This window comes from Cupressus sempervirens, chromosome 11 (genome assembly GCF_028749045.1).
Source record: "Cupressus sempervirens isolate cs-2001-9-10 chromosome 11, ASM2874904v1, whole genome shotgun sequence".
Taxonomy (NCBI): domain Eukaryota; kingdom Viridiplantae; phylum Streptophyta; class Pinopsida; order Cupressales; family Cupressaceae; genus Cupressus; species Cupressus sempervirens.
In genome coordinates, this window is record NC_143128.1 from 583,108,308 (window position 1) to 583,130,437 (window position 22,130).

The window sequence follows — 22,130 nt, forward strand, 5'->3', positions numbered from 1 at the left end:
TAAGATCTCTCAATCTACCATCATGACCAAGAATCATGTTGTGGTTTCATAATGCACACCCCATTTATCCTAGAAATGGGGACCCCCTTGTAATTTTTTTAGTCTCCCAGACCCCTAGTTTGGGGCTTGGGTCATTTTGAAACTCTTCTTAAGTATAAATCAAGTCCTAGGCTCTGACTGGACAAGTACAGGGTGTCAAAACTGAGAAAAATTAGAATATTTTAAATGTTTTAGTGCATAAATGTGCACTTATCCACTAGCAAACATGTGCACCTATCCAAGGTGTGTAGGTGTGTTTAATGTGCAAGTGCACACTTATCTCCCTTTAGAGATGTGCATCTATGCACAAACATAGGTGCACACCTCCAAGGGGTGCACACTAGGTCCAAAACTAGAAATCCTAAGGAAAGGTGTGCATGTGCGCACCTCCCCAAGGTGCACACGTGCACACCATTCTTCAAAGAAACCTTATGGCATAAATAAAGGTGTGCACATGAGCACCCCACCAAGGTGTGCATGTGCAAGCCCCTTTGTGCAATCCAAACATTTGAAAGGTAATTTCCCCCTTTATGCACTTGCCAAGTGCATGTGCATAGTTGTGCACCTCACTAAGGTGCACACGCGTAGAGGTGCACAACTCCACCAAAATAGTTATAGAGGAACCATTTTAGTGTACCTAGTGCACTTGTGAAGGTGCACTATTTTGCATGTTAGGGGTAAAAGGGGGATTACCTTGTTTTTTCACTATTTTGGAGCATTTGGGCTAGGTTTTTTATTATTTAGGGTTTGTTTTGGGTTAGGTTTTCCAACATAAGATAACTAATGTTTTCTTCTTTTTGCAGATAAAAAGGCATCCTTAACTTGTCGGGGTCACAACTGTTCACGTGGAGCTCAGAATTCAAAACTGTTTACACTATTAAAAAGAAGAACTAAAAATCTAATTTCAGTCTCTAAAATAGTAAGCCTTTGGCTACCTAGTTTTAGAGACTAATTAAAGTTTTAACTTGAAATTTTGAGAAAAAGACCTCCAAGAAAGCCAGTTGAAAATGCCTAAAAAAGCTTGTTAAAGAAGATATGAAATTTTTTTTAACATTTGATCATTTTGGATAATCTGGATCACCTCATCTCTGACCAAGAAGGATCAAACAGTAGGAGAGAAGAAAAGAATTGAGAAATAGACTTCATAAGACAAAAAGATGTGTGAATAACATGAACATGTGGCACATAATGTGCAAGTGCACACATTATCATAGCATCTTCTTTGTCAATAGCAATAAAGATCTCAACTAAGCTGTTAACCTTCACCTTTAAAGGAGTCACATTCATGAATTTACACTAAAGATCAAAGATATGGAGGTTGGACACATAAACCAGAACAGGTTCCTCATCTTAAGCAACTATTAATGACAAGATTCAACACAAGTGTCTCGGGATTTCAAATAGAAGGAGGAATTCAAATCTATGAATTTTTTTTAAATGTTTGGCTATAAAGAGTATAAATTATCAAAAAGGACAAAATAAATACACTAGAGTACTCACAGATCTCATCTAAGAAAAACCCAAAAATCATTTTTAAAACTGAGAACTTTGATTTTTTGATGAATTGAGCACCTTGCACAAATTTCATCAAGGTGTGCTATGCCAGAGGTGTTTCAACAGTTAACTACCAGTTCTAAATTTAGATCTTTCCATTTATTAAAAATGCATTATGATAGCAGTTCAACTCCTAGAAACACCTAGGGAAGGCCAAACTTCCATTTCTATATTTTCCAATGACTCTAAGGTCCTTTTATAGCTTCTTTCTCCTTATCTACTACTTATTTCTTTTTTTTAATACATGTAAGTGCTCATGCAACCATTAATTGATATAGACATGGGCGGAGTCCTATTTTAGCTCAATTTTAGAGAGTCAGTTTGTACATAATTAGATTTGTTTTATTAGTTATAAGCATATATTTGCATGAAGAGATGTCTCACTCTCAACACAAATTGAGGAGATGATTTCTTACAAATTTAGGAATGTAACATGTATTCCAAGCTATTATTTTGATGCAATAATATATGCTTTAGTGCTCTCATTCTAAGTGTAGTTATTCTTGCCAGAGTGTGTTATTTTTGTGGATTCTTGTTCATGATGATAATGGAACCAATAGTTTTATTGTGCTGATTTGATGGTGTGATATTTTAGTTATGGTGTTTTCCATGTGTTGACAAATTCTACTAACATACCGAGTTGGAGAGAAGATCACTCTATTGTTCCTATATAGCTTCTTGTCTCACATGAGTGCACTTTCGATGGCCTTGCAATTTGATAAGAAGTGAAACATATTTTAGTTTTACTAAGTTTCCATCAATGATTGCATCAATAAATGTGAGGAAGTGCTACTCCTACTTTCATTGGTTTCCTACTAAATCTTTTCAACAATTAAACTTGTAGACATGTTATTACCATGGTTTATGTCCATTAGGAATTGCTCTTTTATGTTATTTACTTTCATCTTTTGTTACCTCATTTTTTTTTATTTTCTTTGCTAACCCTTGGATAAAATTAGGAATTCATATAGTTGCATTGTTAGATTGCATTCATTTTAAAAAAAGAAAATACCAAAAATATAGCTTTTATTTTTGTGGCTAATTTTGAAACAACAAGAAAATTGATCATCATATCTAAAATTGGTTTGAACTAGCAAAGGCCTCTTTGTGAACTAATACATTTATCTCCAATTGAGTGGATTCTAGTAGGTTGCAAGATCGCCTAGAACCTTGGAATTGACACCAAATCAATTTTTCAAGAGAGGAGTTCGAAAGGATTCCTTCTATTAAGCATCGTGCAAAATGATAGCTCAAAGAAAGTGGCACTAGAAGGAGGGCTTGAAAAAAATTTGGCTCAAAAGCCCAAGTTGTTGTTTGAAAATTTTACATTTTTGGAAAAATAAAATAAAAAATTCCAAGTTTTTGAACTGTCAGTAGGTGCACTAGTGCACTTTTTGAAGGTGTTCTTTTCTAAGGTGTGCTCTTTAGAGGTGCACTTTTCTACAATAAACACAAGTTTTTAAAACTCAATCACTTTCACAAGCATCACAGTGATAAAGGGATACCAAGAAATCCACCCATTCACATTAAAAATTCCATCATCATCGTCCACTCTACATTCTACTTCACACATGCCTATCATTATGCACCATGTCTTTCTTCAATGCCCAAACTGCACCTTTGAATCTAACTAGTCCATTACATGACTTGTCCAAAAATCCTAAAAAAAAATTCCCATGGTTCATCTATGGAGAATCACAAACAATAGAAGATCATATTAAAATTTTCAAAGAAATCTGTAATCAAAATCAAATTCAGCATATGGATGTCGTATGCCACTTTTTTCCTTACACTTTGGGGGAATTTCATTCAATTGGTACCTCAATCTAGCACCAGCATCAATAAGGGATTGGAACTCTTTTGAGAGAAAATTTCTAGAACAATTCAAGATCTATATTGATCCAGCTATCCTACATCATCAGTTCATCTCAATTAAGCAAGATCCCCACGAGACTATTTCACAATTTAATCATTGCTTCTATAGGATATATCAAAGAATGAATTTTCCATACACTTTACCATAAGAGGCTACCATCTAGATCTGTTTTGGAACAATGGATTCTTTATCTTCTATTTTTCTAAGAAAGCTCCCACCCAAAGACATTGATAACATTGAAAAGGTCTTCAAAGAGGTTGTTACATTCATGAATCTTGTTACAACTACTCTAATGCCAAAAATTATATATTCAAGGTATGAGCCCCAAAAGACTACATTCTTTGAGAAAAAGATTTCTCCACTTGCTAAACTCAAGAACAATATGTCTAGAGAGGTTAAGGCCATGAAGGAGACAATGTCTCGTTTATCCATTGAACTCATCAAAATAAAGTTGTCTTCCTCAAGAAACCAAGGCAATCATCCAAGATGACTTGGTTCCTAGAATAATTATTCTCAAAATTAGAGTATAAATTTTGACCTTTGTAATAACATCATCAATGAGAATAATGGTATTACAGGTATGAGTCCAAGTGAAAATGGATATGGACACAATAATGTTTTAGATCAGCCTCTCCAAATCATCGAGGAACAACTTTTATAGTTTAATGCAATGGTGTTTGAATCATGTCATAAATCTGCACGAGGACAAAGTGATGAAGATGATCAAGACGAGTACTTTTGGTCCCATTCAATGAAGAAATTGTTCCAACTTTTTATGTTGCAATAAGTGTGGATATCCCAAGAAATTTTAAGGATTCTAAAAATTTTGAAGTTCCAAAACTCTATAGAGTTGCGAAAATTCTCAAAGTTGCGAAAAATGGTGGAAATGTAGAAAATCTTGAGGTTAGTGAGATTTTTGAATCAAAAAGTCATCAAAGAGAAGATACCAATGCTTCCTGCCATGATATTGATCCCTCATTGGATTATGATAAAATGCCTCCCTTAGATCAAGATGTGTCATTAGACAAGATGGATATAATACTTAACTTGGTCTTAAGATTGACTAAGGAAATGTCATTTTGTGGGTATTCTACACATATATCAAACCATGCAATAATCGAGTCATGTAGAATCCATCCATTTGGGTTCCATTAAGAAGTAAGTTGTCCTAATTTTTGGTTAGCTTGTGAGATCACAATGGAGGGTAAGTATTGTTAATCTTAGATCAGTTTTGACATATGAGTGACAATATAATTATTCATTTACTTAGTTCATGCTAAACAAGTAATACATGTTGAGCATATGCTATCAGATAGTATATGTTGAGCAATAGATATTTAGTGTGAGCCAAGTAACTAGTAAGTACTAAGTCACTCAAGTGTTGAGTAGATGGTATGTGTCAAGCTATTTAGATTTTGAATGATCATTGGATGTGAAGTCATTCAGAGATCAAGTTACAACATTGAAGTTGTATTTGATGTTGAGCATCAGGAGCTTCAAATGTAGAGTTACACAATTTTGACATAATTGTTTGTAATGGCACAAAATTTTATGTAAACTATTTTTGGCCTAACATAAGAATTGTTTTATTATCTTTATTGATAAGGACAAATCTTAAATGTGAATCCCCTTTCATTACATGTATCCAATCAGAAAAAGGGAAGGTTTAAGCATCAATATGGGTGAATCAAAGCCATTTATTCATACCTAACCCTAAGTCACCTAGGTCTTCTTAAAGAAGAAAAACCCTAAACTCTTGATGAATGCAAAGGAGAATTAAAGAGATTTTGCATGCAAAAATAGAGCATTCATGATGATTAAGGTGTTATGAATTGAGTTACACTATAGAAACAGTTAAAGGAGAACAAAGGAAAGGAATAAGAGGACATCAAAGATACATGTGATCAAAAAGGATCAAGTACACATCAGTATAGAGCTGACCTAACATTAAGCAAAAAAGTGCTAACCAAAGGATAATTTATGAGACTTTTGAATAGGTTAATCAACTAAATCTCTTAATAGAGTAGTCTCAACAGGTTGTTGTAAATCCTTTAATAGGGTGCTTACTTCATTGTAAGTTAAAGTCCCCTTACCAAACACACTTTTAGCAGTGTGTTTAGATCCTTTAACACAGTAAGATCTAACAATCTTTTATGCCTTTAACAAGACATAACTTTCATAGGGTAGATCATGTTTCATGATCAAAAATTGTAACCTTCATTGGATACACTTTATTAGTGTGATAATTAAGATTTGTGGGTGTCATCCCCACCCCAGGTTTACCTTCTCCTTGGAGGGTTTCTAGGTAACCAAATATCTTGTGCCATACATGTGTTGAATATTCTACTTTCATGCTATGGATGTATATGTTTAATTTGGTATTTCAGTTTATATGCATAGATTGTGAGATAGATGTGTGGTGAATAGTTTTTGAGGTTGAAAGTTTTAAGTGTTGGTTCATGCACCCTCCCCCCCCACCCTTCTCTCAAATTTTACTTCCCTATTATATTTCCAACAATTGGTATCAAAGTATAGTTATCTAAAAGTAAAGATTTGCATCATTGAGGAAAGATCTTGAAGATAGAAATCTACAAGTTGGGAAAGACTATTGAGAACTAGATGATTGAAATACAACTTGCCCTATATCAGCTAAATAAAGCAAGAGATGAGTTAAAGAGATCATGGAAAAGAAGGAATGAAATTTTTATTGAAGAGATTGACACTACTGAATTATTTGCAAATGGAAACTCCAATAAATTTGATGCATTAGTTGCAGATCTAATGGAAAAGAATGGAATCAAAAATCTAAAGTGAGAACAAGAAGTCCAATCAATATTGATATGTGAGGTGACCAAGCCAAAAAAGAAAGCTAAAGAGGACAAAGTCATTATTGAAGATGACAAAAGGATTTTGACCAATAGACTGGAAGAGAAAACATCATAGGTAACTAGGATTGCTAACATGCAATTGGAAACTTTAGGTCAAATGATTACTACAAATCATGAACTAAATGCAAAGAATATTGAGATCACAACACTAAAGTTGTAGAATAAACAATTGAGAAATGATCTGAAAAGAGAAAAAGAGTTTGTTGATAGTTTTAACAAACCTTATGAAGTCATTAAGTACTTTGAACAATTGATGAGATCCCCTGGATCCAATAGTGATACTTCCAGATTGGGATACACTAGTACTAAAGAAGGAGAATCATCCAAAAGTGGTGAAGAAAGAAGTAACAAAGGTAAGAACTCTAAAGCTGCTTGTCATAATTGTGGTAGGATAGGTCATACTACTAATGTTTTTAGGAAAAAGACTATTAATCAGAATCCTAAGAAGAAGCCCATGGGTTATTATCATAAATGTAACAAATAAGGACATTAGGCACATGAATGCAAAACCAAGACCATAAGCACACAAAGATTTGAAGGATACTGGTATAACTTTCAGAAGTATGGATATAAAGCATATGAGTGTAGATCCAAGCCTAAATTGTCATCAAAGAAGTAGACAAATAAAGAACAATGGAAACTCTATTGGGATTATAATACAAGGTATAGTTATCACTACTATCGAGAGTATGGACATGTTTCTAAAAATTGCATAAGAACACATTTCAGAAGTGACTACAAAAGGTGGTTGAGTTAAACCTTATGTTTTAGTTTTTTGAAGACTAGTCGCATAGGAAGAAATTGTCCAAGGTCAAAGGCACAAATAAGTGAGTTCAATAAAGTAAAGGACAGGGAAGATTTTGAGAATGTTAGAGATGAGATGAAAAAGACATGGAAGAAAAAGGAAGATTGCAGCACATCAAGTTTAGAAGGGATCACTTCACCCAATGGGTCAGGTGATCACACTTCCTCAAATTAAGCATTCAAGAGGTAAGTGGGACTAATATTTGAAAGGATATATTATCTATCAATTCCAAGGATTGAGTTCTGAAAAGATTACATATGCATGAAGAAAGATGCAAAGTGTTGATTATATTCTAGAAGAAATCATTAAGTTTTGGTAGTTTTCATGTTATTGCCAAGCATGAAAATTTTCACTATGGTTTCCAAGTGAAAAGGAAACATCATGGAATTCATGTGAGTCAAAATATTTATTGAAGCTGAGCTTATAGCTGTGTAAGCACTAAGCATTAAATGCAAGTTTTTAAGATCTATATGATCAATTTCCAATCATTTGATAGCATTCAAATTTGAAGGAGAGAACAAAGAGAGAAAGGCGAATTGGAAGAGATCATACCAGCATTTACAAGTAGAATTCAATAGTTTCTCAACACAATAACAAAAGATTTGTAAAGGTATTTATCATGTGCTAAGCTATGCAGTTTGAATTTTTGTAAACCCTAATTTTCATAGTGGCATCTAGTTCTTTAGATCCTAAGGTTAATTAGGGTAAAGAAGTTTTGAATATGCAATTTTTAAGCAATGAGATCAAACAACCAAACTTCAAATCCCTTCCTAATATTGCTTACAAGCAAGATCCATCTAGTGCATTTTGATGATTGAAGATGTAAGATTTTGCTACACATGCATGGTGGGTAGTATAGGAAACACGGAGATTAGGGAGACCTATGGGAAATTATGTGGAAATGGGGCATTGAAGGATGAATTCAAAATAGTAGAGAGAAAAGCGTTGACCTATGCCCTAGATTTTTCAAATGTTTTCAAGACTGAGTGGATTAAGATATTCCTAAGTAGAATTCATGATAATTCTATATGGTTGGATAATGGACCAATAAAAATCATAAAGAAAATTTTACATAGAGTAACAAGGTATCTGATGGGGACACAACCCAAGAACATAATGGACACAATAGAAAAGGGAAATTATATTAACTGAAAGATAAGCTAGTACATTCAGTACAAAGAAAATAAACTTCAAAACATGCCCTAAGGGCTTACAATAGCATAAATGTGGAGATAATTTCTCCTTTCAATACCTCCTCTCAAACTCCACTCTGAACTGCCTTTTACAATGCCAGGAATCTCCTTAAATAGACCCCGGAGGGTTAAGGACTAGGAATACATTCTAGAAAGTGCTAGTAGGCATCCACCAACCAAATAGAATGTTCCAAAAGCTACATTAGAAGTCAGTACAAATCTAGAAGAATCCAGAAATGGTAACTGAACTTTCGGGAGGCATAACTTTTGAACCGTAGCTCTGATTGACGAACCGTTTACATTTTTGAAAATCTCTCAAAGTGCTCTATAGCCCTATGGACCAGCTTCACTTGTCCCCATTTTTTGGCCCTTTTTGAGGTCATTTAATGCCCCTAACTTGACTTTGAAGCATTCTTAGGAGGTCTCCAAAACTCAAAAAACTGCAATAACTTTCAAACCGTGGGGCCTTTTGACCTAATTCTTTTTTTGGAATGTTCTAAATCACAATTACATTCATCTGGTCAATTCACACCTTCTAGTTTACCAAAATGATGGCCCAATTACATGCTCCTATTTTTTCAAGATTTTCTAGCACACTGATAGTGGAACTATGAGAGTTGGAACCTTTATTTGACCCAAATGGGTGTCCAAAAATGAAAACACATGAAATAGAAACTAAGTCTAAGTACATTTTTTTGGGTGACACAGGATTGCCCTTATACCTCTGGATGCTCCTGCATCAGACACCCAAGGTAGATTGAAAAGTGACCCTGTCACTTTATGAATGGTAGAGGAAATCCCAAATGGGAAATCTTAGCTGCTAAAATCCAAGTTGAGTCCTCGATCAATCGTCCTTTCCATTTGACCAAATACTCTTCATACTGCCTATTTCTGGTAGTCCTACCCACATGATGATCTAGAATGTCTTCTATCTCCTCCTTCTTTGAAGCAAGAATTGGACATGGCTCTAACACCAGCTCCTCATCTGCACCATCATCATGATACTCTGTTAAATCTGCAATGTTGAAAATGGGAGAAATGTGAATACCATCTAGCAGCTCCACTTCATATGCATTTCCTGAGTCATGTTTCTTCAAAATTTTGCAGGGGCCAAATTTCTTCATTTTCAGCTTGTTGTAAGTACCGGCTGGAAATCTTTCTTTTTGTAAGTGCACCATGACTAAATCTCCTACTTGGAACTCCTTATGTCTTCTCCTTTGATCAGCCCTAGCTTTATACTCTTGATTCATCTTGGTAATGTGTGCTTGAACCTCCTCATGTAGATGCTTGATATGTTCAGCAAATTCCTTAGCTTCAGCACTTGTCCTCTCCCCTTGTTCTATCTTCCTGAGCTCTGGTACAGTCCTTGGGCTACTCCCATATACAATTTGGAATGGTGATTTTCTAGTACTCCTATTTACAGAGTTATTATAAGAAAACTCTACCTGTGGTAGAATCAAATCCCATCCCTTGGGCTTATCCCCAACTAAACATCTCAACAAATTGCCCAGACTTCTGTTTACCACTTCTGTTTGGCCATCAGTTTGTGGGTGATGCATGGAACTGAATTTCAAGTCGGTTCTTAACTTTTTCCACAATTTTCTCCAGAAATACCCCACAAATTTAGTATCTCTGTCAGAAACTATGCTCCTTGGAAGACCATGTAGTCTTACCACCTCTTTGAAAAACAAGTCTGCAATATGGACAGCATCATGAGTTTTGTGGCATGGAATGAAATGTGCCATTTTGGAGAACCTATCAACCACCACGAATACTAAGTCATTACCCCTTTGTGTCCTTGGCAATCCAAGAAAAAAATACATACTTATGTCCTCCCATGGCCTTGATGGAATAGGCAATGGCTGATATAGGCCAGTATTGTGACTAGACCCCTTGGCAACTTGACAAACCTGGCAACTCTGTATAAACTTCTTCACATCCTGTGAAATTTGAGGCCAAATATAATGTTCTCTAAGAATAACAATGGCCTTATCTTGACCAAAATGTCCTGCCATCCCTCCACTGTGTTTCTCCTTAATTTTATTTTCCCTCATGGAACTCCTTGGAATGCACAATTGACTACCCTTGAACAACATGCCATCCTGAATCAAATAGTCTAACCACTTGGTTCTATCTACAGCAACAGGTTCTTTACAAGCTTTCCATGCTTCAGCAAAATCAGGATCCTTGGGGTACAAATTCTTGAGTTCATCAAACCCAACTACTTCAACCTACATCACTGTAAGCAACAACTGTCTCCTACTTAGTGCATCTGCAACCCTGTTAGATTTTCCACTACTATGCTTCAACACAAATGTATAACTCTGCAAGAACTCTACCCACTTCATATGCCTTTGATTCAATTTACCTTGGCTATTTAGGTACTATAATGCCTGATGATCAGTATACAAAAAAAATTCTTTTGGCAATAAATAATGCCTCCATTTCTTTAAGGCCTGAACTATTGCATAAAACTCTTGATCATAAATAGAATACTTCTTCTTTGCATCATTCAATTTTTCACTAAAATATGCAATAGGCCTACCTTCTTGGCTTAATACAACCCAATAGCACTGCCACTGGCATCACAATCCACCTAGAAAACCTTTCTAAAATCTGGAAGTGCCAACACAGGTTGTTCTATTACCTTCTTCTTCAGAAATTCAAAACTTCTCGCAGCTGCTGCAATCCATTTGAACTCTTTTCTATCCCCTCTTATTGTATCAGTTAGGGGTGCACATATGCCACTAAAATTCTTAATAAACTTCCTTTAAAAACTAACAAGACCATGAAATTATCTTACCTCAGTAGCAGACCTTGGAGTAGGCCATTCCAAGATGGCTTTTACCTTCTCTAGATCCATTTTGAGACCTTCAGGTGATATAACAAACCCCAAATAGACTAACTCCCTTTTTGCAAAGATACACTTCTTCAGATTAATTAATAGTTTCTCTTACCTTAGCCTTTCAAGGACACTATGAATATGCAGTAAATGTTCTTCCAAAATCTTGCTGAAAATTAAAATATCATCCAAATAGACAATAACAAATTTTCCCAAGAACTTCTTAAGTACCTCATTCATGAGCCGCATGAAGGTGCTCTGGGCATTCGTTAATCCAAAGGGCATGACTAACCACTCATAAAGACCCTCCTTGGTCTTGAAGGTTGTTTTCCACTCATCTCCTTCTTGAATCCATATCTGGTGATAACCACTCTTCATATCTATCTTTGTGAAGTACTGAGCTCCACTCAAGCAGTCCATAAGATCATCCATCCTTGGCAAAGGAAATTGGTACTTGATGGTGATTCTATTTATAGCTCAAGAATCTATACACATCCTCCACTCTCCATCCTTCTTTGGTGCGAGTACTGCAGGTACTACACATGGACTTGGGCTCTCTCGAATCAAGCCCTTCCTCAACAACTCCTGAACCTGTCTATTTAGCTCCTTTGTTTCAGTAGGAGTCATCCTGTGAGCAGCCTTATTAGGCAAACTAGCTCCTGGAATCAGATCTATCTGATGACTGATTTGCCTTACTGGTGGCAATCCATCTAGAACATTATCAGAGATAATATCTCCAAACTCCCCTAGTAAATTTGAAACTTCAAGTGGTATTTCACTACTACCTTCTTTATCTTTCCTAGGAATCAAAGCATAGCACATATGTTGATGTTTCATGCCATCTAAAAACTTCCTTCCATCAACAAGACAAATCTTAGCACTGCTACATACCTTTTCACCTTCCTTTTTCATGGGCTTCAATTTGTGGCGAACTCCATCCTTTGTTAGAGAGTATGTATTTGCATGTCCATCATCTACTGCATGTCTATCAAACTGCCATGGTCTACCCAACAATAGATGGCAAACATCCATCAAAATAACATCACAAAGAACTTCATCATGGTAGCTCCCAATTTTGAATTTCACTAAACATTGTTCACTTACTAGGACCTTATGATCATCTTTTACCCAAGCAATCCGATAGGGTTGGGGATGTTTCTCCCTCTTGAGCTTTAGCTTAGAGACCATCTTTTTTGATACCAAGTTATCAGTGCTACCACCATCAATGATCACGTCACAACATTTATCCTCACACTTGCATTTGGTATGGAACAAACTCCTCCATTGTCCTAGTTCAATCTCACCACTTAGTAGGACTCTTTCATTTACCAAGGTCTCTCCTCTTTTTGCATCCTCTAAATGTGATGATTGTGCATCTTCATGCACATGAGCAACCCTAGCTTGGCCCTCAGCTCTCCTATCTGTCCTTCCTTGTCGTTGAGGGCATTCAAAGGCACGATGACCTTCTTCATTGCAATGGAAATAGGTACCACAAAATCCTCCTCTTCCTTGTCCATGTCCTCTACCTCTTCCTCTTTGATTTCCAAAGTCTTGATAATGGGAGCGGTTGAAACCCTCATTCCTCTGGTTCCAGCTAATACCCACATCTTCATTTTTCTTTTGGGTTTCATTGCAGCCTCCAGACGATCTACCACTTCCCCTTCCTCCTTGACCATGCCCTCTTTGTCTTTCTTCAAACCTTTTATTCAGCTTCTCTTCAACTCGTAAGGCAAACTGGTATGCCTCTTCAACGCTGGTCATTCTTACCAGACTTAATTCCTCCTAGATGCTAGGTCGCAACCCACTGATATAACGAGCAACCTTCTCCTTATTTGCTTCTACATGCCCTGCTCTAATCAAGAGTCGAAAAAATTCCTCTGTATATTCTTGGACTGATCTTCCTGCTTGCTTTAACCCATGCATCTTCTTAAACAAATCAAGCTCGTAGTCCACAGGAATGAACTGCTTCTTCAATTTGTCCACCATGTGATCCCATCTTATGATCTTCTCCTTTCCTCTTCTATTTCTTTCCAATTGAACCTCTTGCCACCAGATTTTGGCATGGCCTTTCATTTTTGCCTTTGCAAACTTAACCCTATCTGGGTCCCTGATATCCTCATACTCAAAGTATTCTTCCAGTTCATTGATCCAATCGATTAACTCATCTGGTTTTAGATTTCCTAAAAATACACCCACTTCAATTGTAGGTCTTTTCCCAAACTTGGTAATGGCCTTAAAAAGCCTTTCCTCTGCATGATTCAGAACTTCCCCGTCAAATTACCCTTCTGGTCCAACTTCATCTTCTTCGTTGTCATCTTCACTTTCATCACCTACGGCCACAGTTGCTCCTCTACGGATCTCCTCCTACAATGCTTGTACCTACCTTTGGAGGGCTCTAACCTCCTCAAGATTAATAGCTCTGGCCCTTCCACCATGCTCTCTTCGTGGAGGCATCTTATTAACTCAAACCCACAACCACACAGTCCTGGTGCAAGCTGCCTCACAGTTGGCGCTCTGTCTACACACTCAGGAAAACTAGCTCTGATACCACTTGATGGGGACACAACCCAAGAACAGAATGGACACAACAGAAAAGGGAAATTGTATTAACTGAAAGATAAGTTAGTACTTTTAGTACAGAGAAAATAAACTTCAAAACATGCCCTAAGGGCTTACAATAGCATAAATGTGGAGATAATTTCTCCTTTTAGTACCTCCTCTCAAACTCCACTCTGAACTGCCTTTTACAATACCAAGAATCTCCTTAAATAGACCCCGGAGGGTTAAGGACTAGGAATACATTCTAGAAAGTGCTAGTAGGCATCCACCAACCAAATAGAAGGTTCCAGAAGCTGCGTTAGAAGTCGGCACAAATCTAGAAGAATCTAGAAACGAAAACCAAACTTTCGGGAGGCATAACTTTTGAACTGTAGCTTCGATTGATGAACCGTTTACATTTTTGGAAAGCTCTCGAAGTGCTCTATAGCCCTATGGACCAGCTTTTCTTGTCCCCCATTTTTTGGCCCTTTTTGAGGTCATTTAATGCCCCTAACTTGACTTTGAAGCATTCTTAGGAGGTCTCCAAAAACCAAAAAACTGTAATAAATTTCAAACCGTTGGGCCTTTTGACTTGATTCTTTTTCTAGAATGTTCTAAATCACAATTACATTCATCTGGCCAATTCACACCTTCTAGTTTACCAAAATGATGGCCCAATTACATGCTCCTATTTTTTCAGGATTTTCTAGCACACTGATAGTGGAACTATGAGAGTTGGAACCTTTATTTGACCCAAATGGGTGTCCAAAAATGAAAACACATGAAACAGAAACTAAGTCTAAGTACATTTTTTTGGGTGACACAGGATTGCCCTTATACCTCTGGATGCTCCTGCATCAATATCCAACACTTGACAAACCTAAAACCATGAGAAGTGAATCTAAAGAGGTCATAGAGAAGTATACAAGGGAAATGTGGAACAAATAATGCATGACAATTGATAATATCTTTGACCCTCTAATTACATTTGTAGTGAGGATAATAGCACCTAAATTCTACCAATCAAACAGGCTCAATAGTGTACCATGTATTGCTGTTGATATGGGCTATAAGATAGTAAAGAAGGATCATACCTATGACCTTGCCAAGTTGCAAATGCAACAATTATCAGAAAAATTGGGAGCTATAAGGAAGACCAAAAGTGCACAATGAAAATTTGGTTCAATTCTTGTGTATATGCTCTTTTATGTATAGAATTCATTCCCCACATTTGGTAAAGTTTCCATGAAAACAAACAGATCTATTACAGTATAGATAGGTGAGTTTATTGAGAAACTAGGAAATAATTTTAAGACAATTATGACCAGCTACTTTGAGGACTTCAAGCAATCAATGAAGAAAATACCAATGATACTAGTTGCACTAGTTGAGAAATATCTCAGTGGTGTTTGTTGTCTAGTTGACACTAATTTTACATATGTTCAAGTTGTTGTTCCAAGGGTGACATGGCTATGGCCACTAGGCTATGAAATCAATGTTGATGAAGCCTCTGTAGCAATAACAACACTACTTGTAGAAGGTGTAGATGTTAAGGCTACTACCTTTGGAAACTATGATGTGGTCAAACCTAAGATAACAATGGATTTGAAGACTGCCTCGGTCATTAGGAAGAAGAAAAAAATTGTCAAGAAGTTAAAAGAGAAATTTGGTGAAGTAGTAGATGATGATGATGATGATGAAGAAGAGGATATACCAACTCAAGAACCATTGGCCTTAACTCAAGGTCAAGGAGAATATCAAGTAGAAGAAGTAGAGATTGAAGAAATTATTGAGGGAGAAGAAGCTAGTGAAGCACCTAAGAAAAATAAGAGGAAAGCTAAGACCCCAACTGCTAGAAAACCAAGGTAGGTTGTAAAACCTAAGCCTATAGTTCCCTCTACAAGAGAAAACACAAGGGCTACTACAAAGAAGGCTCAAGAAGAAGGCAAGCCAAAAGGGAAGAAGGCTAGACTAGCTAGCAATGAAGAGGAGCCTAAGAAAAGATCAAGGACAAAATATATATCTCTAGTTGAATCTGATGAAGAGAATACAAAATCTGATGACAATAGCCAATTTCAAATGGTAACTCATCGTCCTTCTTCAAATTTAGATAATATACATGAGAACATAAGGAATAATGTTGATTTATCTGCTCTCACGCATATTAAATTTGATACACTTGGAAAAGTTGAGATGAACCAAGTAGAGGAGTCAATATATGCCATGATGGCTACATTTAAACAAACTCCAATTGAGATTGCCAACTCTATACCAAAGGAATTATCTAATAGAATTGAGCAAAAGTGGTAGTATAGTCTAAACATATAAAGACGAATCAAAGAGACTACACTTGCATAAGTAATGCCAGAATTGGATAGGGAAACAATGGCCAAGGCATTAAAGAATTATTCTAGAAAATTTGCACCAAAATTTATGGCATTCAACATAATGTGAAACAAGGTTGAGGATGTTCTACACAAGAACATGTTGTTTTGGAAATCATTATATAGTTTGACCACACCTAAGGTAATAATGCAGGCACCTACTAAGGTAGGTGAGGAAAAATTTGAGTAGCAAAAAGTAACTAATCAGTTAATCATAGTTGAAACTGAGATAGTTACACAAGAGGAATACACTAAAACAAATGAAGAAATACAAGCACTAGTTGACGAAGAGCAGTAGTCAGAACATAGTGCACAAGATACACTAGTGTCGATTGCCACTCTTCAACATGAGGTGTATACAGAAAGTGATAATGTAAAGATTAAGGATTATTTTGATACTCTCACTCAGAACATAAATTCCCTCATAGAAGATGACTTGAAGAAGATACTAGTTGAATCCACTACCCATGCCAAACTTTGTGAAAATCCTATATTGGTGAGTGTTAATGAAATTGAGAAGGTGGACAAAGTATTTACAGCAGAGGAAGTACAAACTAAGAGACATGTACATCCCCTCCTTAATTCACATTAATATAATCTACATTTCACATTGTGGTATATCAAAGGAAGGAAACAACAACCTCTACTATCAGTGCATTGATGTAGGGTACTCCACTCTCAGTTAATATATACAAAAATGAAAATAATAAGGGTGAGACAATTGGAGAACACAAAGATGAGACGTATAAGAATGAAGGAACCTAAGTTCTAATAGGTCAAGTACATACTCCTACACCTACAACACAAGATCAAGGTTCATTTGTGAATGTGGAGAAAGAAAAGGACAAGACTGAAGAGCTAGGTATGACTACCAAACTTGAGGAGAAAATTGCAATACAAGCATTGGTAACTTTACCAAAAACTACTCCTCCTTCTAGTCAAGCTCTTCATAGGATGATTATAGAAGCTATACCCCTACAATCATCATAGCTGAGTCCAAGCACATCAAAGGAAGCTGAAGTTACATCATTTGTTGATGTGAACTTAGATGAAGTGATTGAGTTTCCCAAGTTTGATTTTGCAACTATCACTATAGAATAGATGAGCATACTTTAGGATGCTCTTGCAAAGAAGAAGAATCAAGAACTACTCAGATAAGAGCATAGGTCAAAGAAACCCTTGATAGATATCAAGGAAATTTTATTGATGCATTTAGTTTGCTAGCATTAGACACAACAATGTTGATCATAGAGTAGCTAACCAGCTTAGTAGAGAAGCTAAATGACACAAACCTACATTCAAATGTTAAACTATGTGAATGATCTAAAAGGAAGTTTCAACATAAAGTTGATGAAAAGATATCAAGTTCTATTGCACTATCACATGTCGAGTTAGCAACCCAAATTGACAATGTGAAGAAGGTACTAGAGAATATTTTCTCTTTGTACACCAAATTGTGTAATCCCACACTCTTCATACAAGAAATAAGGAATCACATACTAATTTTGGAGAGTTATATACAATCATCTAGTATTAATCTACCTAAGTCTCTAGCCTCAAGTGAGAAACATTTCAAAAACCTCCTCAAATCCTAGAGTCAATCAGCAGTATTACACACAAATAAAGCTAATATCAAGGCTAAACTTATCAACATCTAGTCTATTTTGACTCCACATATAGAGATATTGCACAAGGAACTATCCTTTGTAGAAACACTCATGAAGAAAGATCCTCCTCTTTCTACTCATGAAGGCTTAGTTCACCTTGCTATGAAGCTAGCCATCCAGATCAAATCATTGAAGGTGGCTTGTGATAATTGGGATGCACCTTTGAAAATAATGCTAGAGTCCACAAATCATTTTTGGAAAAATACACTCTTAGTGTACAACCCTTTGACCTAAGTGTCAAAATGGGGGAGAATAAAAAATGAGGAAATGGGGAGAAATATGAAGGGAGAAATAAGAAGTATGGGGGAGATACTATTTTTTGAAGAAAAGAGATGTCAATGACAAAAATAGAGTACATCTACTCAATAGGAGGAATAATTTTGATTTAGACATAGAACAACACAATCAACTTAGGGGGATTTATTGAATTTTGAGGTATGACTGATGAGTTATAAGCTTTTACAAAATTTTGAAGTTTTTTTTTGAAATTTTATATGTATATGGATATTATCTAAGTTGTGCTTGAAAGGCTAAAAGTTATTCATGCATGATAAAGAATTTTTTCACTCATGTCAAAGGGGGAGATTTTTAATCTCATATTGGTTTTGATATACAAGTGGCAATATATTTAAGTCATTTACCTAGTACATACCAAACAAGTAATACATGATGAGCATAAGTTATCAGATATTATATGTTGAGCGATAGATATTTAGTATGAGCCAAGTAACTAGTAAGTGTTAAGTCACTTGAGTGTCAAGTAGTGATGAGCTATTCAGATGTTGAGTGATCATTGGATGATGATTCATTCAAAGTCCAAGTTACAACATTGAAGTTGTAGTTGATGCCGAGCATCAGGGAATTCAAGTGTCGAGTTACACAGTTTTGACATAGTTGTTTGTAATGTCACAAACTTCTATGTAAACTATTTTTGGGCTGACTTAAGGATTGTTTTACAATCTTTCTTGATAAGGATAAATGTGAATCCCTATGCATTACATGCATCCAATAAAAAAAAGGGAAGGCTTAAGCAGCAATATGGGTGAATTGCAATTGTTGATTCATACTTAACCCTAAGTCACTTAGGTCTTCTTAAGGAAGACAAACCCTAAACTTTTTACGAATGCTAAGGAGAATTGAAGAGAGTTTGCATGTGCAAATAGAGGATTCATGGTGATTAAGGTGTTATGAATTGAGTTACATTGCAGAATCAACTAAAGGAGAATAGAGGAAAGGAATCAAAGGACAACAAAGATACATCTGATCAAAAAGGATCAAGTACACATCAATATAGAGGTGATCTAACATCAAGAAAAAGAGTGCTAACTAAAGGATCATTTTCGAGACATTTTAATAGGTGAATCAATTAAATATCTTAATAGAGTAATCTTAATAGGCTATTGTAAATCCTTTAATAGGGTGCTTACTTCATTGTAAGTAAAATTCCTCTTGCTAGGCACACTTTTAGTAGGGTGTTTACGTCCTTTAGTAGGGTAAGATCTAACAACCTTGTAAGCTTTTAACAGGGTAGAACTTTCATAGGGTAGATCATGTTTAATGATCAAACATTGTAACCTTCATTGGATACACTTTATTACTGTAGTAGTGAAGGTTTGTGGGTGTCATCCCCACCTCAGTTTTACTTTCTCCTTGGAGGGATTTTGGGTAACCAAATATCTTGCGTCATACATGTGTTGAATATTTTACTTTCATGCTATGGATGTATATGTTTAATTTGGTATTTTGGTTTAAATGCATAGATTGTGAGATGGATGTGTGGTTAATAGTTTTTGAGGTTAAAAGTTTTAAGTGTTGATTCACATCCTCCCCCCCCCCCCCCCCCCAACTTAGATTTTACTTCTCTATTGTGTTTCCACCAAGTATAATCTTGAACATGGTTCTTTGGGACATGATGACTCAGAAACACCTTTTTTAATGACATTACTAAATCTTTTAATTCAAAAGCATGGCTTATGATTGATTTTTTTAGTCACAAGGAACCTAAAGGTGACAATTCATGGTTTAAGGCTAATGATGGTGATAATAAGGATCATAAAAACAATGTTTTATCTTTTGGGTCTTGTTCTAATAGCTATATTACATCATCAACGCTAGTGTTTCCATGTGTGTGTGGACTTGTGTACCATGAGATAGGACCACCAAAAGGAGAAATTACAATGTGTGAGTGCACCCCTATGGTGGGGGACTCGCTAGATTAGGTGATATCTTCCCATTATCACATTTAGTTTGATGATTTTCAATTTGAATATGATGTTGAAGGTAAGTGAACTTGTTTGTGGATTAATCATGGCTATAGAGAATTAGCACAACTTCTTATTTTGTGTGATTTGCACCCAGAGTTTGAACCAAGATTGTCCAAATTTTATTTTTTTGAGTACAAGGATAAGTCAGGATTTTTTAGAACTATATGGGGTGGTTCATTACTATTTCACATAATGAGAAACTACTGACAAGCAACCCACATTTTTATCATTCAAGGTTTTTTGTATATAACTTTTTGTTTTTGTTCTTTTTAGTCTTTCTATTTAGGTGTTAGTTTTCTTTCAGTCAAGTCTTTTTGTTTAGGTTTCATTTATTTTTTCTTCTTTTTATTTTTTAGTCATCTTAGTTTGGGGGTTAGGTGCAATCAAGACTCATTCTTGATGTATTTCATAAACCAACCCTTTTGGTTTTGAGTTTTAGGGAGAGGTATTTCTTTCTCAAAGCATTTAGATGATTTTTGTTTCTTATACCAATTGGAGAATGGATGTTACTTTCAATTGTAAAGGACTTACAATCTTGAATTTAGAATCATAGATCAATAGTTCTCAACACTTGGCAGATTTCAACATTAAATATCTTGGTGATTTCACAATTAAGGTTGACAAAATTAGGGGATAGTTCAAACTTGTCCATTCAAACAAAAGGGTTTTTCAAGGAATTTCTAAGGTCACTATTTGGCATGAGAGTTTCCAAAAGTTCTTAAAAGAGGAACGCAGAGGTTATCAAACTATGGAAAGAATCTAAGAATTAAAACCAATGCCTTGCGCACATAGTCTAAGTGTAGTCAAGGTACAAAATGAAAAAACAAAAAAAAAAGGTGGTGTTAAGAATGAAAGATTCCAAAAGGTCTAAAAAGGGTAATCTGACAAGAAGGATATGCCCTCCAAAATGGCTATCGAACATCTATAAATCACTTAAATGGAAGAATCAAATGAAAACATGCAACCTTTGTTAAGAAAAATTCAAAAGATTACTCAAGACCCCAAATTAAATTTTTTTGGGTAAAATTGAGGTTCAATTGGATGGCCTTTATATAGATATAGTTGAATCAAAATTTCCCTAAGAATGTCAATCCGAGAATCGTAGACTTGTGAGAGATATCACAGCTATTTTCTCAAGGGGTGAAGATAATAAATCAAGAGATTTATGAATGAAAAATATTGATTACTAATAAATTGAACTTGTCATACACCTAGGATTACTTCTCCGAATGAATTATAATCTAAAGTTCACACCTTTAATTAATTAATCATAATACATTTATGAATGCTATGAGTGCTAGTAACACACCTCTAAAAAATTAATTACACTCTTAAAAAATTAATCTCAATGAATGCTTAATGCAGAGTTTTTGTCTAATGTAATCTACTTAGACTATGACAGGAAGTTGTTTCCAACAGGCTGGTTCAAAATACAAGATGCGGCAAAAAGTTGTTTCCAATAGGCTGGTTGAAAATATAGGATGCGACAAGAAGTATGATAAAGGGCAACAGAGAATATTGTAGATGGCGATAGAGAATATTGTAGATGGCGACAAAAATTTGTAAGTATGTTGAGTATTATGGTTCAATGACTAGAAGGATACGGTAAGATAATATTATGAGTACCAAGGTTGAATGGAAGTGGTAGGAAGAATAAAGCAAATAGCATTATATAATAGATTTATGCACTAACATCAAACAATTCCTTTATAAGACTATTGTAATCAATGATTCCATCAAAAAATTGAATTCATGATTAGTCAACAAGCTCTATATGAATTTGATTAGCAAACATATATAGCAACCTCCTTATAAATGTACACAATCAAAACTGAGAGGAACACATGCAATCGATAATACTAAAATACTTACAACATAATCTACAGGAATCTCACCAAGTTTCCCAAGAGGGGGCCCTCCTCTAGTTTGCTAGGTGAGGGATATTCTAAACACCAACTGCTACTTAAAAGCCATGCTTCAAAACTTCAAAGATAATATGGAACAGAGTATTTTTGTAGATTATAGATGATGTCTTTTAATTCACATTCACTTATATAGTCTAAAATCTTCAACCATATTG